At 56.7% G+C, this 20,008-nt stretch overlaps 1 protein-coding gene across 1 annotated transcript in view; it reads right to left on the bottom strand.

Moving 5' to 3' along the window:
• LOC140393657 (chitinase-3-like protein 1) overlaps positions 1 to 20,008 on the bottom strand; it is a 107,165-nt gene that overhangs the window by 28,087 nt on the left and 59,070 nt on the right. The window lies entirely within an intron of this gene.

Raw genomic sequence — 20,008 nt, 5'->3', positions numbered from 1 at the left:
CCGGGAGTGCACTCAGCTCGCAGTCTACACCGGGAGTGCATTCAGCTCGCTGTCTACACCGGGAGTGCATTCAGCTCGCTGTCTACACCGGGAGTGCATTCAGCTCGCTGTCTACACCGGGAGTGCACTCAGCTCGCTGTCTACACCGGGAGTGCACTCAGCTCACTGTCTACACCGGGAGTGCACTCAGCTCGCTGTCTACACCGGGAGTGCATTCAGCTCGCTGTCTACACCGGGAGTGCACTCAGCTCACTGTCTACACCGAGAGTGTATTCAACTCGCTGTCTACACCGGGAGTGCACTCAGCTCGCTGTCTACACCGGGAGTGCATTCAGCTCGCTGTCTACACCGGGAGTGCACTCAGCTCGCAGTCTAAACCGGGAGTGCATCCAGCTCGCTGTCTACACCGGGAGTGCATTCAGCTCGCTGTCTACACCGGGAGTGCACTCAGCTCGCTGTCTACACCGGGAGTGCACTCAGCTCGCTGTCTACACCGGGGGTGCACTCAGCTCGCTGTCTACACCGGGAGTGCACTCAGCTCGCTGTCTACACCGGGAGTGCACTCAGCTCACTGTCTACACCGGGAGTGCATTCAGCTCGCTGTCTACACCGGGAGTGCACTCAGCTCACTGTCTACACCGGGAGTGCATTCAACTCTCTGTCTACACGGGGAGTGCACTCAGCTCCCTGTCTACACCGGGAGTGCACTCAGCTCGCTGTCTACACCGGGAATGCATTCAGCTCGCTGTCTACACCGGGAGTGCACTCAGCTCGCTGTCTACACCGGGAGTGCATTCAGCTCACTGTCTACACCGGGAGTGCACTCAGCTCGCTGTCTACACCGGGAGCGCACTCAGCTCGCTGTCTACACCGGGAGTGCATTCAACTCGCTGTCTACACCGGGAGTGCACTCAGCTCGCTGTCTACACCGGAAGTGCACTCAGCTCCCTGTCTACACCAGGAGTGCATTCAACTCGCTGTCTACACCGGGAGTGCACTCAGCTCGCTGTCTACACGGGGAGTGCACTCAGCTCCCTGTCTACACTGGGAGTACACTCATCTCGCTGTCTACACCGGGAGTGCACTCATCTCGCTGTCTACACTGGGAGTGCACTAAGCTCGCTGTCTACACCGGGAGTGCATTCAGCTCGCTGTCTAAACCGGGAGTGCACTCAGCTCGCAGTCTACACCGGGAGTGCACTCAGCTCACTGTCTACACCGGGAGTGCCCTCAGCTCACTGTCTACACCGGGAGTGCACTCAGCTCACTGTCTACACCGGGAGTGCCCTCAGCCTACTGTCTACACCGGGAGTGCATTCAGCACGCTGTCTACACTGGGAGTGCACTCAGCTCGCTGTCTACACCGGGAGTGCACTCAGCTCGCTGTCTACACCGGGAGAGCATTCAGCTCGCTGTCTACACCGGGAGTGCACTCAGCTCGCTGTCTACACCGGGAGTGCATTCATCGCGCTGTCTACACCGAGAGTGCACTCAGTTCACTGTCTACGCCGGGAGTGCACTCAGCTCACTGTCTACACCGGGAGTGCATTCAGCTCGCTGTCTACACCGGGAATGCACTCAGCTCACTGTCTACACCGGGAGTGCATTCAGCTTGCTGTCTACACCGGGAGTGCATTCAGCTCGCTGTCTACACTGGGAGTGCACTCAGCTCGCTGTCTACACCGGGAGTGCACTCAGCTCGCTGTCTACACCGGGAGTGCATTCAGCTCGCTGTCTACACCGGGAGTGCACTCAGCTCGCTGTCTACACCGGGAGTGCACTCAGCTCGCTGTCTACACCGGGAGTGCATTCAGATCGCTGTCTACACCGGGAGTGCATTCAGCTCGCTGTCTACAGTGGGAGTGCACTCAGCTCACTGTCTACACCGGGAGTGCATTCAGCTCGCTGTCTACACCGGGAATGCACTCAGCTCACTGCCTACACCGGGAGTGCATTCAGCTCGCTGTCTACACCGGGAGTGCATTCAGCGCGCTGTCTACACCGGGAGTGCACTCAGCTCGCTGTCTACACCGGGAGTGCACTCAGCTCGCTGTCTACACCGGGAGTGCACTCAGCTCGCTGTCTACACCGGGAGTGCACTCAGCTCACTGTCTACACCGGGAGTGCACTCAGCTCGCTGTCTACACCGGGAGTGCATTCAACTCGCTGTCTACACCGGGAGTGCACTCAGCTCGCTGCCTACACCGGGAGTGCATTCAACTCACTGTCTACACCGAGAGTGCACTCAGCTCGCTGTCTACACCGGGAGTGCACTCAGCTCGCTGTCTACACCGGGAGTGCATTCAGCTCGCTGTCTACACCGGGAGTGCACTCAGCTCACTGTCTACACCGGGAGTGTTTTCAACTCGCTGTCTACACCGGGAGTGCACTCAGCTCGCTGTCTACACCGGGAGTGCATTCAGCTCGCTGTCTACACCGGGAGTGCACTCAGCTCGGAGTCTAAACCGGGAGTGCATCCAGCTCGCTGTCTACACCGGGAGTGCATTCAGCTCGCTGTCTACACCGGGAGTGCACTCAGCTCGCTGTCTACACCGGGAGTGCACTCAGCTCGCTGTCTACACCGGGAGTGCACTCAGCTCGCTGTCTACACCGGGAGTGCACTCAGCTCACTGTCTACACCGGGAGTGCATACAGCTCGCTGTCTACACCGGGAGTGCACTCAGCTCACTGTCTACACCGGGAGTGCATTCAACTCTCTGTCTACACGGGGAGTGCACTCAGCTCCCTGTCTACACCGGGAGTGCACTCAGCTCGCTGTCTACCCCGGGAATGCATTCAGCTCGCTGTCTACACCGGGAGTGCACTCAGCTCGCTGTCTACACCGGGAGTGCATTCAGCTCACTGTCTACACCGGGAGTGCACTCAGCTCGCTGTCTACACCGGGAGTGCACTCAGCTCGCTGTCTACAACGGAAGTGCACTCAGCTCCCTGTCTACACCAGGAGTGCATTCAACTCGCTGTCTACACCGGGAGTGCACTCAGCTCGCTGTCTACACGGGGAGTGCACTCAGCTCCCTGTCTACACTGGGAGTGCACTCATCTCGCTGTCTACACCGGGAGTGCACTCATCTCGCTGTCTACACCGGGAGTGCACTCAGCTCGCTGTCTACACCGGGAGTGCATTCAGCTCGCTGTCTACACCGGGAGTGCACTCAGCTCGCAGTCTACACCGGGAGTGCACTCAGCTCACTGTCTACACCGGGAGTGCCCTCAGCTCACTGTCTACACCGGGAGTGCACTCAGCTCACTGTCTACACCGGGAGTGCCCTCAGCTCACTGTCTACACCGGGAGTGCATTCAGCACGCTGTCTACACTGGGAGTGCTCTCAGCTCGCTGTCTACACCGGGAGTGCACTCAGCTCGCTGTCTACACCGGGAGAGCATTCAGCTCGCTGTCTACACCGGGAGTGCACTCAGCTCGCTGTCTACACCGGGAGTGCATTCATCGCGCTGTCTACACCGAGAGTGCACTCAGTTCACTGTCTACGCCGGGAGTGCACTCAGCTCACTGTCTACACCGGGAGTGCATTCAGCTCGCTGTCTACACCGGGAATGCACTCAGCTCACTGTCTACACCGGGAGTGCATTCAGCTCGCTGTCTACACCGGGAGTGCATTCAGCTCGCTGTCTACACTGGGAGTGCACTCAGCTCGCTGTCTACACCGGGAGTGCACTCAGCTCGCTGTCTACACCGGGAGTGCATTCAGCTCCCTGTCTACACCGGGAGTGCACTCAGCTCGCTGTCTACACCGGGAATGCATTCAGCTCGCTGTCTACACCGGGAGTGCACTCAGCTCGCTGTCTACACCGGGAGTGCATTCAGCTCACTGTCTACAGTGGGAGTGCACTCAGCTCACTGTCTACACCGGGAGTGCATTCAGCTGGCTGTCTACACCGGGAGTGCATTCAGCTCGCTGTCTACACCGGGAGTGCATTCAGGTCGCAGTCTACACTGGGAGTGCACTCAGCTCGCTGTCTACACCGGGAGTGCACTCAGCTCGCTGGCTACACCGGGAGTGCACTCAGCTCGCTGTCTACACCAGGAGTGCACTCAGCTCGCTGTCTACACCGGGAGTGCATTCAGCTCGCTGTCTACACTGGGAGTGCATTCAGCTCGCTGTCTACACCGGGAATGCACTCAGCTCACTGCCTACACCGGGAGTGCATTCAGCTCGCTGTCTACACCGGGAGTGGATTCAGCTCGCTGTCTACACCGGGAGTGCATTCAGTTCGCTGTCTACACCGGGAGTGCATTCAGCTCGCTGTCTACACCGGGAGTGCACTCAGCTCACTGTCTACACCGGGATTGCATTCAGCTGGCTGTCTACACCGGGAGTGCATTCAGCTCGCTGTCTACACCAGGAGTGCCCTCAGCTCACTGTCTACACCGGGAGTGCATTCAGCTCGCTGTCTACACCGGGAGTGCATTCAGCTCGCTGTCTACACTGGGAGTGCACTCAGCTCGCTGTCTACACCGGGAGTGCACTCAGCTCGCTGTCTACACCGGGATTGCATTCAGCTCGCTGTCTACACCGGGAGTGCACTCAGCTCGCTGTCTACACCGGGAGTGCATTCATCTCGCTGTCTACACCGAGAGTGCACTCAGTTCACTGTCTACACCGGGAGTGTGATAAGGTTCCCCACGGTAGGCTATTGCAAAAAATACGGAGGCTGGGGATTGAGGGTGATTTAGAGATGTGGATCAGAAATTGGCTAGCTGAAAGAAGACAGAGGGTGGTGGTTGATGGGAAATGTTCAGAATGGAGTACAGTCACAAGTGGAGTACCACAAGGATCTGTTCTGGGGCCGTTGCTGTTTGTCATTTTTATCAATGACCTAGAGGAAGGCGCAGAAGGGTGGGTGAGTAAATTTGCAGACGATACTAAAGTCGGTGGTGTTGTCGATAGTGTGGAAGGATGTAGCAGATTACAGAGGGATATAGATAAGCTGCAGAGCTGGGCCGAGAGGTGGCAAATGGAGTTTAATGTAGAGAAGTGTGAGGTGATTCACTTTGGAAGGAATAACAGGAATGCGGAATATTTGGCTAATGGTAAAGTTCTTGAAAGTGTGGATGAGCAGAGGGATCTAGGTGTCCATGTACATAGATCCCTGAAAGTTGCCACCCAGGTTGATAGGGTTGTGAAGAAGGCCTATGGAGTGTTGGCCTTTATTGGTAGAGGGATTGAGTTCCGGAGTCGGGAGGTCATGTTGCAGCTGTACAGAACTCTGGTACGGCCGCATTTGGAGTATTGCGTACAGTTCTGGTCACCGCATTATAGGAAGGACGTGGAGGCTTTGGAGCGGGTGCAGAGGAGATTTACCAGGATGTTGCCTGGTATGGAGGGAAAATCTTATGAGGAAAGGCTGATGGACTTGAGGTTGTTTTCGTTGGAGAGAAGAAGGTTAAGAGGAGACTTAATAGAGGCATACAAAATGATCAGGGGGTTGGATAGGGTGGACAGTGAGAGCCTTCTCCCGCGGATGGATATGGCTGGCACGAGGGGACATAACTTTAAACTGAGGGGTAATAGATATAGGACAGAGGTCAGAGGTAGGTTCGTTACGCAAAGAGTAGTGAGGCCGTGGAATGCCCTGCCTGCTACAGTGGTGAACTCGCCAACATTGAGGGCATTTAAAAGTTTATTGGATAAACATATGGATGATAATGGCATAGTGTAGGTTGGATGGCTTTTGTTTCGGTGCAACATCGTGGGCCGAAGGGCCTGTAATGCGCTGTATTGTTCTATGTTCTATGTTCTATGTACACCGGGGGTGCACTCAGCTCACTGTCTACACCGGGAGTGCATTCAGCTCGCTGTCTAGACCGTGAGTGCATTCAGCTCGCTTTCTACACCGGGAGTGCACTCAGCTCGCTGTCTACACCGGGAGTGCATTCAGCTCGCTGTCTAGACTGTGAGTGCATTCAGCTCGCTTTCTACACCGGGAGTGCACTCAGCTCGCTGTCTACACCGGGAGTGCATTCAGCTCGCTGTCTAGACCGTGAGTGCATTCAGCTCGCTGTCTACACCGGGAATGCACTCAGCTCGCTGTCTACACCGGGAGTGCATTCAGCTCGCTGTCTACACCGGGAGTGCACTCAGCTCGCTGTCTACACCGGGAGTGCATTCATCTCGCTGTCTACACCGAGAGTGCACTCAGTTCACTGTCTACACCGGGAGTGCACTCGGCTCACTGTCTACACCGGGAGTGCATTCAGCTCGCTGTCTACACCGGGAATGCACTCAGTTCACTGTCTACACCGGGAGTGCATTCAGCTTGCTGTCTACACCGGGAGTGCATTCAGCTCGCTGTCTACACAGGGAGTGCACTCAGCTCGCTGTCTACACCGGGAGTGCACTCAGCTCGCTGTCTACACCGGGAGTGCATTCAGCTCGCTGTCTACACCGGGAGTGCACTCAGCTCGCTGTCTACACCGGGAGTGCACTCAGCTCGCTGTCTACACCGGGAGTGCGCTCAGCTCGCTGTCTACACCGGGAGTGCATTCAGCTCGCTGTCTACACCGGGAGTGCACTCAGCTCGCTGTCTACACCGGGAGTGCCCTCAGCTCACTGTCTACACCGGGAGTACATTCAGCTCGCTGTCTACACCGGGAGTGCATTCAGCTCGCTGTCTACACTGGGAGTGCATTCAGCTCGCTGGCTACACTGGGAGTGCACTCAGCTCGCTGTCTACACGGGGAGTGCACTCAGCTCGGTGTCTACACCGGGAGTGCATTCAGCTCGCTGTCTACACCGGGAGTGCACTCAGCTCGCTGTCTACACCGGGAGTACATTCATCTCGCTATCTACACCGAGAGTGCACTCAGTTCACTGTCTACACCGGGAGTGCACTCAGCTCGCTGTCTACACCGGGAGTGCATTCAGCTCGCTGTCTACACCGGGAATGCACTCAGCTCACTTTCTACACTGGGAGTGCATTCAGCTTGCTGTCTTCACCGGGAGTGCATTCAGCTCGCTGTCTACACCGGGAGTGCATTCAGCTCGCTGTCTACACCGGGAGTGCACTCAGCTCGCTGTCTACACCGGGAGTGCACTCAGCTCGCTGTCTACACCGGGAGTGCACTCAGCTCGCTGTCTACACCGGGAGTGCACTCAGCTCACTGTCTACACCGGGAGTGCACTCAGCTCGCTGTCTACACCGGGAGTGCATTCAGCTCGCTGTCTACACCGGGAGTGCACTCAGCTCACTGTCTACACCGAGAGTGTATTCAACTCGCTGTCTACACCGGGAGTGCACTCAGCTCGCTGTCTACACCGGGAGTGCATTCAGCTCGCTGTCTACACCGGGAGTGCACTCAGCTCGCAGTCTAAACCGGGAGTGCATCCAGCTCGCTGTCTACACCGGGAGTGCATTCAGCTCGCTGTCTACACCGGGAGTGCACTCAGCTCGCTGTCTACACCGGGAGTGCACTCAGCTCGCTGTCTACACCGGGGGTGCACTCAGCTCGCTGTCTACACCGGGAGTGCACTCAGCTCGCTGTCTACACCGGGAGTGCACTCAGCTCACTGTCTACACCGGGAGTGCATTCAGCTCGCTGTCTACACCGGGAGTGCACTCAGCTCACTGTCTACACCGGGAGTGCATTCAACTCTCTGTCTACACGGGGAGTGCACTCAGCTCCCTGTCTACACCGGGAGTGCACTCAGCTCGCTGTCTACACCGGGAATGCATTCAGCTCGCTGTCTACACCGGGAGTGCACTCAGCTCGCTGTCTACACCGGGAGTGCATTCAGCTCACTGTCTACACCGGGAGTGCACTCAGCTCGCTGTCTACACCGGGAGCGCACTCAGCTCGCTGTCTACACCGGGAGTGCATTCAACTCGCTGTCTACACCGGGAGTGCACTCAGCTCGCTGTCTACACCGGAAGTGCACTCAGCTCCCTGTCTACACCAGGAGTGCATTCAACTCGCTGTCTACACCGGGAGTGCACTCAGCTCGCTGTCTACACGGGGAGTGCACTCAGCTCCCTGTCTACACTGGGAGTACACTCATCTCGCTGTCTACACCGGGAGTGCACTCATCTCGCTGTCTACACTGGGAGTGCACTAAGCTCGCTGTCTACACCGGGAGTGCATTCAGCTCGCTGTCTAAACCGGGAGTGCACTCAGCTCGCAGTCTACACCGGGAGTGCACTCAGCTCACTGTCTACACCGGGAGTGCCCTCAGCTCACTGTCTACACCGGGAGTGCACTCAGCTCACTGTCTACACCGGGAGTGCCCTCAGCCTACTGTCTACACCGGGAGTGCATTCAGCACGCTGTCTACACTGGGAGTGCACTCAGCTCGCTGTCTACACCGGGAGTGCACTCAGCTCGCTGTCTACACCGGGAGAGCATTCAGCTCGCTGTCTACACCGGGAGTGCACTCAGCTCGCTGTCTACACCGGGAGTGCATTCATCGCGCTGTCTACACCGAGAGTGCACTCAGTTCACTGTCTACGCCGGGAGTGCACTCAGCTCACTGTCTACACCGGGAGTGCATTCAGCTCGCTGTCTACACCGGGAATGCACTCAGCTCACTGTCTACACCGGGAGTGCATTCAGCTTGCTGTCTACACCGGGAGTGCATTCAGCTCGCTGTCTACACTGGGAGTGCACTCAGCTCGCTGTCTACACCGGGAGTGCACTCAGCTCGCTGTCTACACCGGGAGTGCATTCAGCTCGCTGTCTACACCGGGAGTGCACTCAGCTCGCTGTCTACACCGGGAGTGCACTCAGCTCGCTGTCTACACCGGGAGTGCATTCAGATCGCTGTCTACACCGGGAGTGCATTCAGCTCGCTGTCTACAGTGGGAGTGCACTCAGCTCACTGTCTACACCGGGAGTGCATTCAGCTCGCTGTCTACACCGGGAATGCACTCAGCTCACTGCCTACACCGGGAGTGCATTCAGCTCGCTGTCTACACCGGGAGTGCATTCAGCGCGCTGTCTACACCGGGAGTGCACTCAGCTCGCTGTCTACACCGGGAGTGCACTCAGCTCGCTGTCTACACCGGGAGTGCACTCAGCTCGCTGTCTACACCGGGAGTGCACTCAGCTCACTGTCTACACCGGGAGTGCACTCAGCTCGCTGTCTACACCGGGAGTGCATTCAACTCGCTGTCTACACCGGGAGTGCACTCAGCTCGCTGCCTACACCGGGAGTGCATTCAACTCACTGTCTACACCGAGAGTGCACTCAGCTCGCTGTCTACACCGGGAGTGCACTCAGCTCGCTGTCTACACCGGGAGTGCATTCAGCTCGCTGTCTACACCGGGAGTGCACTCAGCTCACTGTCTACACCGGGAGTGTTTTCAACTCGCTGTCTACACCGGGAGTGCACTCAGCTCGCTGTCTACACCGGGAGTGCATTCAGCTCGCTGTCTACACCGGGAGTGCACTCAGCTCGGAGTCTAAACCGGGAGTGCATCCAGCTCGCTGTCTACACCGGGAGTGCATTCAGCTCGCTGTCTACACCGGGAGTGCACTCAGCTCGCTGTCTACACCGGGAGTGCACTCAGCTCGCTGTCTACACCGGGAGTGCACTCAGCTCGCTGTCTACACCGGGAGTGCACTCAGCTCACTGTCTACACCGGGAGTGCATACAGCTCGCTGTCTACACCGGGAGTGCACTCAGCTCACTGTCTACACCGGGAGTGCATTCAACTCTCTGTCTACACGGGGAGTGCACTCAGCTCCCTGTCTACACCGGGAGTGCACTCAGCTCGCTGTCTACCCCGGGAATGCATTCAGCTCGCTGTCTACACCGGGAGTGCACTCAGCTCGCTGTCTACACCGGGAGTGCATTCAGCTCACTGTCTACACCGGGAGTGCACTCAGCTCGCTGTCTACACCGGGAGTGCACTCAGCTCGCTGTCTACAACGGAAGTGCACTCAGCTCCCTGTCTACACCAGGAGTGCATTCAACTCGCTGTCTACACCGGGAGTGCACTCAGCTCGCTGTCTACACGGGGAGTGCACTCAGCTCCCTGTCTACACTGGGAGTGCACTCATCTCGCTGTCTACACCGGGAGTGCACTCATCTCGCTGTCTACACCGGGAGTGCACTCAGCTCGCTGTCTACACCGGGAGTGCATTCAGCTCGCTGTCTACACCGGGAGTGCACTCAGCTCGCAGTCTACACCGGGAGTGCACTCAGCTCACTGTCTACACCGGGAGTGCCCTCAGCTCACTGTCTACACCGGGAGTGCACTCAGCTCACTGTCTACACCGGGAGTGCCCTCAGCTCACTGTCTACACCGGGAGTGCATTCAGCACGCTGTCTACACTGGGAGTGCTCTCAGCTCGCTGTCTACACCGGGAGTGCACTCAGCTCGCTGTCTACACCGGGAGAGCATTCAGCTCGCTGTCTACACCGGGAGTGCACTCAGCTCGCTGTCTACACCGGGAGTGCATTCATCGCGCTGTCTACACCGAGAGTGCACTCAGTTCACTGTCTACGCCGGGAGTGCACTCAGCTCACTGTCTACACCGGGAGTGCATTCAGCTCGCTGTCTACACCGGGAATGCACTCAGCTCACTGTCTACACCGGGAGTGCATTCAGCTCGCTGTCTACACCGGGAGTGCATTCAGCTCGCTGTCTACACTGGGAGTGCACTCAGCTCGCTGTCTACACCGGGAGTGCACTCAGCTCGCTGTCTACACCGGGAGTGCATTCAGCTCCCTGTCTACACCGGGAGTGCACTCAGCTCGCTGTCTACACCGGGAATGCATTCAGCTCGCTGTCTACACCGGGAGTGCACTCAGCTCGCTGTCTACACCGGGAGTGCATTCAGCTCACTGTCTACAGTGGGAGTGCACTCAGCTCACTGTCTACACCGGGAGTGCATTCAGCTGGCTGTCTACACCGGGAGTGCATTCAGCTCGCTGTCTACACCGGGAGTGCATTCAGGTCGCAGTCTACACTGGGAGTGCACTCAGCTCGCTGTCTACACCGGGAGTGCACTCAGCTCGCTGGCTACACCGGGAGTGCACTCAGCTCGCTGTCTACACCAGGAGTGCACTCAGCTCGCTGTCTACACCGGGAGTGCATTCAGCTCGCTGTCTACACTGGGAGTGCATTCAGCTCGCTGTCTACACCGGGAATGCACTCAGCTCACTGCCTACACCGGGAGTGCATTCAGCTCGCTGTCTACACCGGGAGTGGATTCAGCTCGCTGTCTACACCGGGAGTGCATTCAGTTCGCTGTCTACACCGGGAGTGCATTCAGCTCGCTGTCTACACCGGGAGTGCACTCAGCTCACTGTCTACACCGGGATTGCATTCAGCTGGCTGTCTACACCGGGAGTGCATTCAGCTCGCTGTCTACACCAGGAGTGCCCTCAGCTCACTGTCTACACCGGGAGTGCATTCAGCTCGCTGTCTACACCGGGAGTGCATTCAGCTCGCTGTCTACACTGGGAGTGCACTCAGCTCGCTGTCTACACCGGGAGTGCACTCAGCTCGCTGTCTACACCGGGATTGCATTCAGCTCGCTGTCTACACCGGGAGTGCACTCAGCTCGCTGTCTACACCGGGAGTGCATTCATCTCGCTGTCTACACCGAGAGTGCACTCAGTTCACTGTCTACACCGGGAGTGTGATAAGGTTCCCCACGGTAGGCTATTGCAAAAAATACGGAGGCTGGGGATTGAGGGTGATTTAGAGATGTGGATCAGAAATTGGCTAGCTGAAAGAAGACAGAGGGTGGTGGTTGATGGGAAATGTTCAGAATGGAGTACAGTCACAAGTGGAGTACCACAAGGATCTGTTCTGGGGCCGTTGCTGTTTGTCATTTTTATCAATGACCTAGAGGAAGGCGCAGAAGGGTGGGTGAGTAAATTTGCAGACGATACTAAAGTCGGTGGTGTTGTCGATAGTGTGGAAGGATGTAGCAGATTACAGAGGGATATAGATAAGCTGCAGAGCTGGGCCGAGAGGTGGCAAATGGAGTTTAATGTAGAGAAGTGTGAGGTGATTCACTTTGGAAGGAATAACAGGAATGCGGAATATTTGGCTAATGGTAAAGTTCTTGAAAGTGTGGATGAGCAGAGGGATCTAGGTGTCCATGTACATAGATCCCTGAAAGTTGCCACCCAGGTTGATAGGGTTGTGAAGAAGGCCTATGGAGTGTTGGCCTTTATTGGTAGAGGGATTGAGTTCCGGAGTCGGGAGGTCATGTTGCAGCTGTACAGAACTCTGGTACGGCCGCATTTGGAGTATTGCGTACAGTTCTGGTCACCGCATTATAGGAAGGACGTGGAGGCTTTGGAGCGGGTGCAGAGGAGATTTACCAGGATGTTGCCTGGTATGGAGGGAAAATCTTATGAGGAAAGGCTGATGGACTTGAGGTTGTTTTCGTTGGAGAGAAGAAGGTTAAGAGGAGACTTAATAGAGGCATACAAAATGATCAGGGGGTTGGATAGGGTGGACAGTGAGAGCCTTCTCCCGCGGATGGATATGGCTGGCACGAGGGGACATAACTTTAAACTGAGGGGTAATAGATATAGGACAGAGGTCAGAGGTAGGTTCGTTACGCAAAGAGTAGTGAGGCCGTGGAATGCCCTGCCTGCTACAGTGGTGAACTCGCCAACATTGAGGGCATTTAAAAGTTTATTGGATAAACATATGGATGATAATGGCATAGTGTAGGTTGGATGGCTTTTGTTTCGGTGCAACATCGTGGGCCGAAGGGCCTGTAATGCGCTGTATTGTTCTATGTTCTATGTTCTATGTACACCGGGGGTGCACTCAGCTCACTGTCTACACCGGGAGTGCATTCAGCTCGCTGTCTAGACCGTGAGTGCATTCAGCTCGCTTTCTACACCGGGAGTGCACTCAGCTCGCTGTCTACACCGGGAGTGCATTCAGCTCGCTGTCTAGACTGTGAGTGCATTCAGCTCGCTTTCTACACCGGGAGTGCACTCAGCTCGCTGTCTACACCGGGAGTGCATTCAGCTCGCTGTCTAGACCGTGAGTGCATTCAGCTCGCTGTCTACACCGGGAATGCACTCAGCTCGCTGTCTACACCGGGAGTGCATTCAGCTCGCTGTCTACACCGGGAGTGCACTCAGCTCGCTGTCTACACCGGGAGTGCATTCATCTCGCTGTCTACACCGAGAGTGCACTCAGTTCACTGTCTACACCGGGAGTGCACTCGGCTCACTGTCTACACCGGGAGTGCATTCAGCTCGCTGTCTACACCGGGAATGCACTCAGTTCACTGTCTACACCGGGAGTGCATTCAGCTTGCTGTCTACACCGGGAGTGCATTCAGCTCGCTGTCTACACAGGGAGTGCACTCAGCTCGCTGTCTACACCGGGAGTGCACTCAGCTCGCTGTCTACACCGGGAGTGCATTCAGCTCGCTGTCTACACCGGGAGTGCACTCAGCTCGCTGTCTACACCGGGAGTGCACTCAGCTCGCTGTCTACACCGGGAGTGCGCTCAGCTCGCTGTCTACACCGGGAGTGCATTCAGCTCGCTGTCTACACCGGGAGTGCACTCAGCTCGCTGTCTACACCGGGAGTGCCCTCAGCTCACTGTCTACACCGGGAGTACATTCAGCTCGCTGTCTACACCGGGAGTGCATTCAGCTCGCTGTCTACACTGGGAGTGCATTCAGCTCGCTGGCTACACTGGGAGTGCACTCAGCTCGCTGTCTACACGGGGAGTGCACTCAGCTCGGTGTCTACACCGGGAGTGCATTCAGCTCGCTGTCTACACCGGGAGTGCACTCAGCTCGCTGTCTACACCGGGAGTACATTCATCTCGCTATCTACACCGAGAGTGCACTCAGTTCACTGTCTACACCGGGAGTGCACTCAGCTCGCTGTCTACACCGGGAGTGCATTCAGCTCGCTGTCTACACCGGGAATGCACTCAGCTCACTTTCTACACTGGGAGTGCATTCAGCTTGCTGTCTTCACCGGGAGTGCATTCAGCTCGCTGTCTACACTGGGAGTGCACTCAGCTCGCTGTCTACACCGGGAGTGCACTCAGCTCGCTGTCTGCACCGGGAGTGCACTCAGCTCGCTGTCTACACCGGGAGTGCATTCAGCTCGCTGTCTACACCGGGAGTGCATTCAGCTCGCTGTCTACACCGGGAGTGCACTCAGCTCACTGTCTACACCGGGAGTGCATTCAGCTGGCTGTCTACACCGGGAGTGCATTCAGCTCGCTGTCTACACCGGGAGTGCACTTAGCTCACTGTCTACACCGGGAGTGCCCTCAGCTCACTGTCTACATCGGGAGTGCATTCAGCACGCTGTCTACACTGGGAGTGCACTCAGCTCGCCGTCTACACCGGGAGTGCACTCAGCTCGCTGTCTACACCGGGAGAGCATTCAGCTCGCTGTCTACACCGGGAGTGCACTCAGCTCGCTGTCTACACCGGGAGTGCATTCATCGCGCTGTCTACACCGAGAGTGCACTCAGTTCACTGTCTACGCCGGGAGTGCACTCAGCTCACTGTCTACACCGGGAGTGCATTCAGCTCGCTGTCTCCACCGGGAATGCACTCAGCTCACTGTCTACACCGGGAGTGCATTCAGCTTGCTGTCTACACCGGGAGTGCATTCAGCTCGCTGTCTACACTGGGAGTGCACTCAGCTCGCTGTCTACACCGGGAGTGCACTCAGCTCGCTGTCTACACCGGGAGTGCATTCAGCTCGCTGTCTACACCGGGAGTGCACTCAGCTCGCTGTCTACACCGGGAGTGCACTCAGCTCGCTGTCTACACCGGGAGTGCATTCAGATCGCTGTCTACACCGGGAGTGCATTCAGCTCGCTGTCTACAGTGGGAGTGCACTCAGCTCACTGTCTACACCGGGAGTGCATTCAGCTGGCTGTCTACACCGGGAGTGCATTCAGCTCGCTGTCTACACCGGTAGTGCATTCAGGTCGCAGTCTACACTGGGAGTGCACTCAGCTCGCTGTCTACACCGGGAGTGCACTCAGCTCGCTGGCTACACCGGGAGTGCGCTCAGCTCGCTGTCTACACCAGGAGTGCACTCAGCTCGCTGTCTACACCGGGAGTGCATTCAGCTCGCTGTCTACACCGGGAGTGCATTCAGCTCGCTGTCTACACCGGGAATGCACTCAGCTCACTGCCTACACCGGGAGTGCATTCAGCTCGCTGTCTACACCGGGAGTGGATTCAGCTCGCTGTCTACACCGGGAGTGCATTCAGTTCGCTGTCTACACCGGGAGTGCATTCAGCTCGCTGTCTACACCGGGAGTGCACTCAGCTCACTGTCTACACCGGGATTGCATTCAGCTGGCTGTCTACACCGGGAGTGCATTCAGCTCGCTGTCTACACCAGGAGTGCCCTCAGCTCACTGTCTACACCGGGAGTGCATTCAGCTCGCTGTCTACACCGGGAGTGCATTCAGCTCGCTGTCTACACTGGGAGTGCACTCAGCTCGCTGTCTACACCGGGAGTGCACTCAGCTCGCTGTCTACACCGGGATTGCATTCAGCTCGCTGTCTACACCGGGAGTGCACTCAGCTCGCTGTCTACACCGGGAGTGCATTCATCTCGCTGTCTACACCGAGAGTGCACTCAGTTCACTGTCTACACCGGGAGTGTGATAAGGTTCCCCACGGTAGGCTATTGCAAAAAATACGGAGGCTGGGGATTGAGGGTGATTTAGAGATGTGGATCAGAAATTGGCTAGCTGAAAGAAGACAGAGGGTGGTGGTTGATGGGAAATGTTCAGAATGGAGTACAGTCACAAGTGGAGTACCACAAGGATCTGTTCTGGGGCCGTTGCTGTTTGTCATTTTTATCAATGACCTAGAGGAAGGCGCAGAAGGGTGGGTGAGTAAATTTGCAGACGATACTAAAGTCGGTGGTGTTGTCGATAGTGTGGAAGGATGTAGCAGATTACAGAGGGATATAGATAAGCTGCAGAGCTGGGCCGAGAGGTGGCAAATGGAGTTTAATGTAGAGAAGTGTGAGGTGATTCACTTTGGAAGGAATAACAGGAATGCGGAATATTTGGCTAATGGTAAAGTTCTTGAAAGTGTGGATGAGCAGAGGGATCTAGGTGTCCATGTACATAGATCCCTGAAAGTTGCCACCCAGGTTGATAGGGTTGTGAAGAAGGCCTATGGAGTGTTGGCCTTTATTGGTAGAGGGATTGAGTTCCGGAGTCGGGAGGTCATGTTGCAGCTGTACAGAACTCTGGTACGGCCGCATTTGGAGTATTGCGTACAGTTCTGGTCACCGCATTATAGGAAGGACGTGGAGGCTTTGGAGCGGGTGCAGAGGAGATTTACCAGGATGTTGCCTGGTATGGAGGGAAAATCTTATGAGGAAAGGCTGATGGACTTGAGGTTGTTTTCGTTGGAGAGAAGAAGGTTAAGAGGAGACTTAATAGAGGCATACAAAATGATCAGGGGGTTGGATAGGGTGGACAGTGAGAGCCTTCTCCCGCGGATGGATATGGCTGGCACGAGGGGACATAACTTTAAACTGAGGGGTAATAGATATAGGACAGAGGTCAGAGGTAGGTTCGTTACGCAAAGAGTAGTGAGGCCGTGGAATGCCCTACCTGCTACAGTGGTGAACTCGCCAACATTGAGGGCATTTAAAAGTTTATTGGATAAACATATGGATGATAATGGCATAGTGTAGGTTGGATGGCTTTTGTTTCGGTGCAACATCGTGGGCCGAAGGGCCTGTAACGCGCTGTATTGTTCTATGTTCTATGTTCTATGTACACCGGGGGTGCACTCAGCTCACTGTCTACACCGGGAGTGCATTCAGCTCGCTGTCTAGACCGTGAGTGCATTCAGCTCGCTTTCTACACCGGGAGTGCACTCAGCTCGCTGTCTACACCGGGAGTGCATTCAGCTCGCTGTCTAGACTGTGAGTGCATTCAGCTCGCTTTCTACACCGGGAGTGCACTCAGCTCGCTGTCTACACCGGGAGTGCATTCAGCTCGCTGTCTAGACCGTGAGTGCATTCAGCTCGCTGTCTACACCGGGAATGCACTCAGCTCGCTGTCTACACCGGGAGTGCATTCAGCTCGCTGTCTACACCGGGAGTGCACTCAGCTCGCTGTCTACACCGGGAGTGCATTCATCTCGCTGTCTACACCGAGAGTGCACTCAGTTCACTGTCTACACCGGGAGTGCACTCGGCTCACTGTCTACACCGGGAGTGCATTCAGCTCGCTGTCTACACCGAGAATGCACTCAGTTCACTGTCTACACCGGGAGTGCATTCAGCTTGCTGTCTACACCGGGAGTGCATTCAGCTCGCTGTCTACACAGGGAGTGCACTCAGCTCGCTGTCTACACCGGGAGTGCACTCAGCTCGCTGTCTACACCGGGAGTGCATTCAGCTCGCTGTCTACACCGGGAGTGCACTCAAGTCGCTGTCTACACCGGGAGTGCACTCAGCTCGCTGTCTACACAGGGAGTGCGCTCAGCTCGCTGTCTACACCGGGAGTGCATTCAGCTCGCTGTCTACACCGGGAGTGCACTCAGCTCGCTGTCTACACCGGGAGTGCCCTCAGCTCACTGTCTACACCGGGAGTACATTCAGCTCGCTGTCTACACCGGGAGTGCATTCAGCTCGCTGTCTACACTGGGAGTGCATTCAGCTCGCTGGCTACACTGGGAGTGCACTCAGCTCGCTGTCTACACGGGGAGTGCACTCAGCTCGGTGTCTACACCGGGAGTGCATTCAGCTCGCTGTCTACACCGGGAGTGCACTCAGCTCGCTGTCTACACCGGGAGTACATTCATCTCGCTGTCTACACCGAGAGTGCACTCAGTTCACTGTCTAGACCGGGAGTGCACTCAGCTCGCTGTCTACACCGGGAGTGCATTCAGCTCGCTGTCTACACCGGGAATGCACTCAGCTCACTTTCTACACTGGGAGTGCATTCAGCTTGCTGTCTTCACCGGGAGTGCATTCAGCTCGCTGTCTACACTGGGAGTGCACTCAGCTCGCTGTCTACACCGGGAGTGCACTCAGCTCGCTGTCTGCACCGGGAGTGCACTCAGCTCGCTGTCTACACCGGGAGTGCATTCAGCTGGCTGTCTACACCTGGAGTGCATTCAGCTCGCTGTCTACACCGGGAATGCACTCAGCTCACTGTCTACACCGGGAGTGCATTCAGGTTGCTGTCTACACCGGGAGTGCATTCAGCTCGCTGTCTACACTGGGAGTGCACTCAGCTCGCTGTCTACACCGGGAGTGCACTCAGCTCGCTGTCTGCACCGGGAGTGCATTCAGCTCGCCGTCTACACCGGGAGTGCATTCAGCTCGCTGTCTACACCGGGAGTGCACTCAGCTCGCTGTCTACACCGGGAGTGCACTCAGCTCGCTGTCTACACCGGGAGTGCACTCAGCTCGCTGTCTACACCGGGAGTGCATTCAGCTCGCTGTCTACACCGGGAGTGCATTCAGCTCGCTGTCTACACCGGGAGTGCACTCAGCTCGCTGTCTACACCGGGAGTGCCCTCAGCCCGCTGTCTACATTGGGAGTGCACTCAGCTCGCTGTCTACACCGGGAGTGCACTCAGTTCGCTGTCTACACCGGGAGTGCATTCAGCTCGCTGTCTACACCGGGAGTGCACTCAGCTCGCTGTCTACACCGGGAGTGCACTCAGCTCGCTGTCTACACCGGGAGTGCATTCAGATGGCTGTCTACACCGGGAGTGCATTCAGCTCGCTGTCTACACCGGGAGTGCACTCAGCTCACTGTCTACACCAGGAGTGCATTCAGCTCGCTGTCTACACCGGGAGTGCACTCAGTACACTGTCTACACCGGGAGTGCACTCAGCTCACTGTCTACACCGGGAGTGCATTCAGCTGGCTGTCTACACCAGGAGTGCATTCAGCTCGCTGTCTACACCGGGAATGCACTCAGCTCACTGTCTACACCGGGAATGCACTCAGCTCACTGTCTACACCGGGAGTGCATTCAGCTCGCTGTCTACACTGGGAGTGCACTCAGCTCGCTGTCTACACCGGGAGTGCACTCAGCTCGCTGTCTGCACCGGGAGTGCATTCAGATCGCTGTCTACACCGAGAGTGCATTCAGCTCGCTGTCTACACCTGGAGTGCACTCAGCTCGCTGTCTACACCGGGTGTGCACTCAGCTCGCTGTCTACACCGGGAGTGCACTCAGCTCGCTGTCTACACCGGGAGTGCATTCAGCTCGCTGTCTACACCGGGAGTGCATTCAGCTCGCTGTCTACACCGGGAGTGCACTCAGCTCGCTGTCTACACCGGGAGTGCCCTCAGCTCACTGTCTACACCGGGAGTACATTCAGCTCGCTGTCTACACCGGGAGTGCATTCAGCTCGCTGTCTACACTGGGAGTGCATTCAGCTCGCTCTCTACACTGGGAGTGCACTCAGTTCGCTGTCTACACCGGGAGTGCACTCAGCTCGCTGTCTACACCGGGAGTGCATTCAGCTCGCTGAATACACCGGGAGTGCACTCAGCTGGCTGTCTACACAGGGAGTACATTCATCTCGCTGTCTACACCGAGAGTGCACTCAGTACACTGTCTACACCGGGAGTGCACTCAGCTCACTGTCTACACCGGGAGTGCATTCAGCTCGCTGTCTACACCGGGAATGCACTCAGCTCACTGTCTACACCGGGAGTGCATTCAGCTTGCTTTCTACACCAGGAGTGCATTCAGCTCGCTGTCTACACTGGGAGTGCACTCAGCTCGCTGTCTACACCGGGAGTGCACTCAGCTCACTGTCTACACCGGGAGTGCATTCAGCTCGCTGTCTACACCGGGAGTGCACTCAGCTCGCTGTCTACACCGGGAGTGCATTCAGCTCGCTGTCTACACCGGGAGTGCATTCAACTTGCTGTCTACACTGGGAGTGCACTCAGCTCGCTGTCTACACCGGGAGTGCACTCAGCTCGCTGTCTACACCGGGGATGCACTCAGCTCACTGTCTACACCGGGTGTGCATTCAACTTGCTGTCTACACCGGGACT

Source organism: Scyliorhinus torazame, chromosome 17, assembly GCF_047496885.1.
Source record: "Scyliorhinus torazame isolate Kashiwa2021f chromosome 17, sScyTor2.1, whole genome shotgun sequence".
Taxonomy (NCBI): Eukaryota; Metazoa; Chordata; class Chondrichthyes; order Carcharhiniformes; family Scyliorhinidae; genus Scyliorhinus; species Scyliorhinus torazame.
This window is presented reverse-complemented; position numbering and strand designations above follow the sequence as displayed.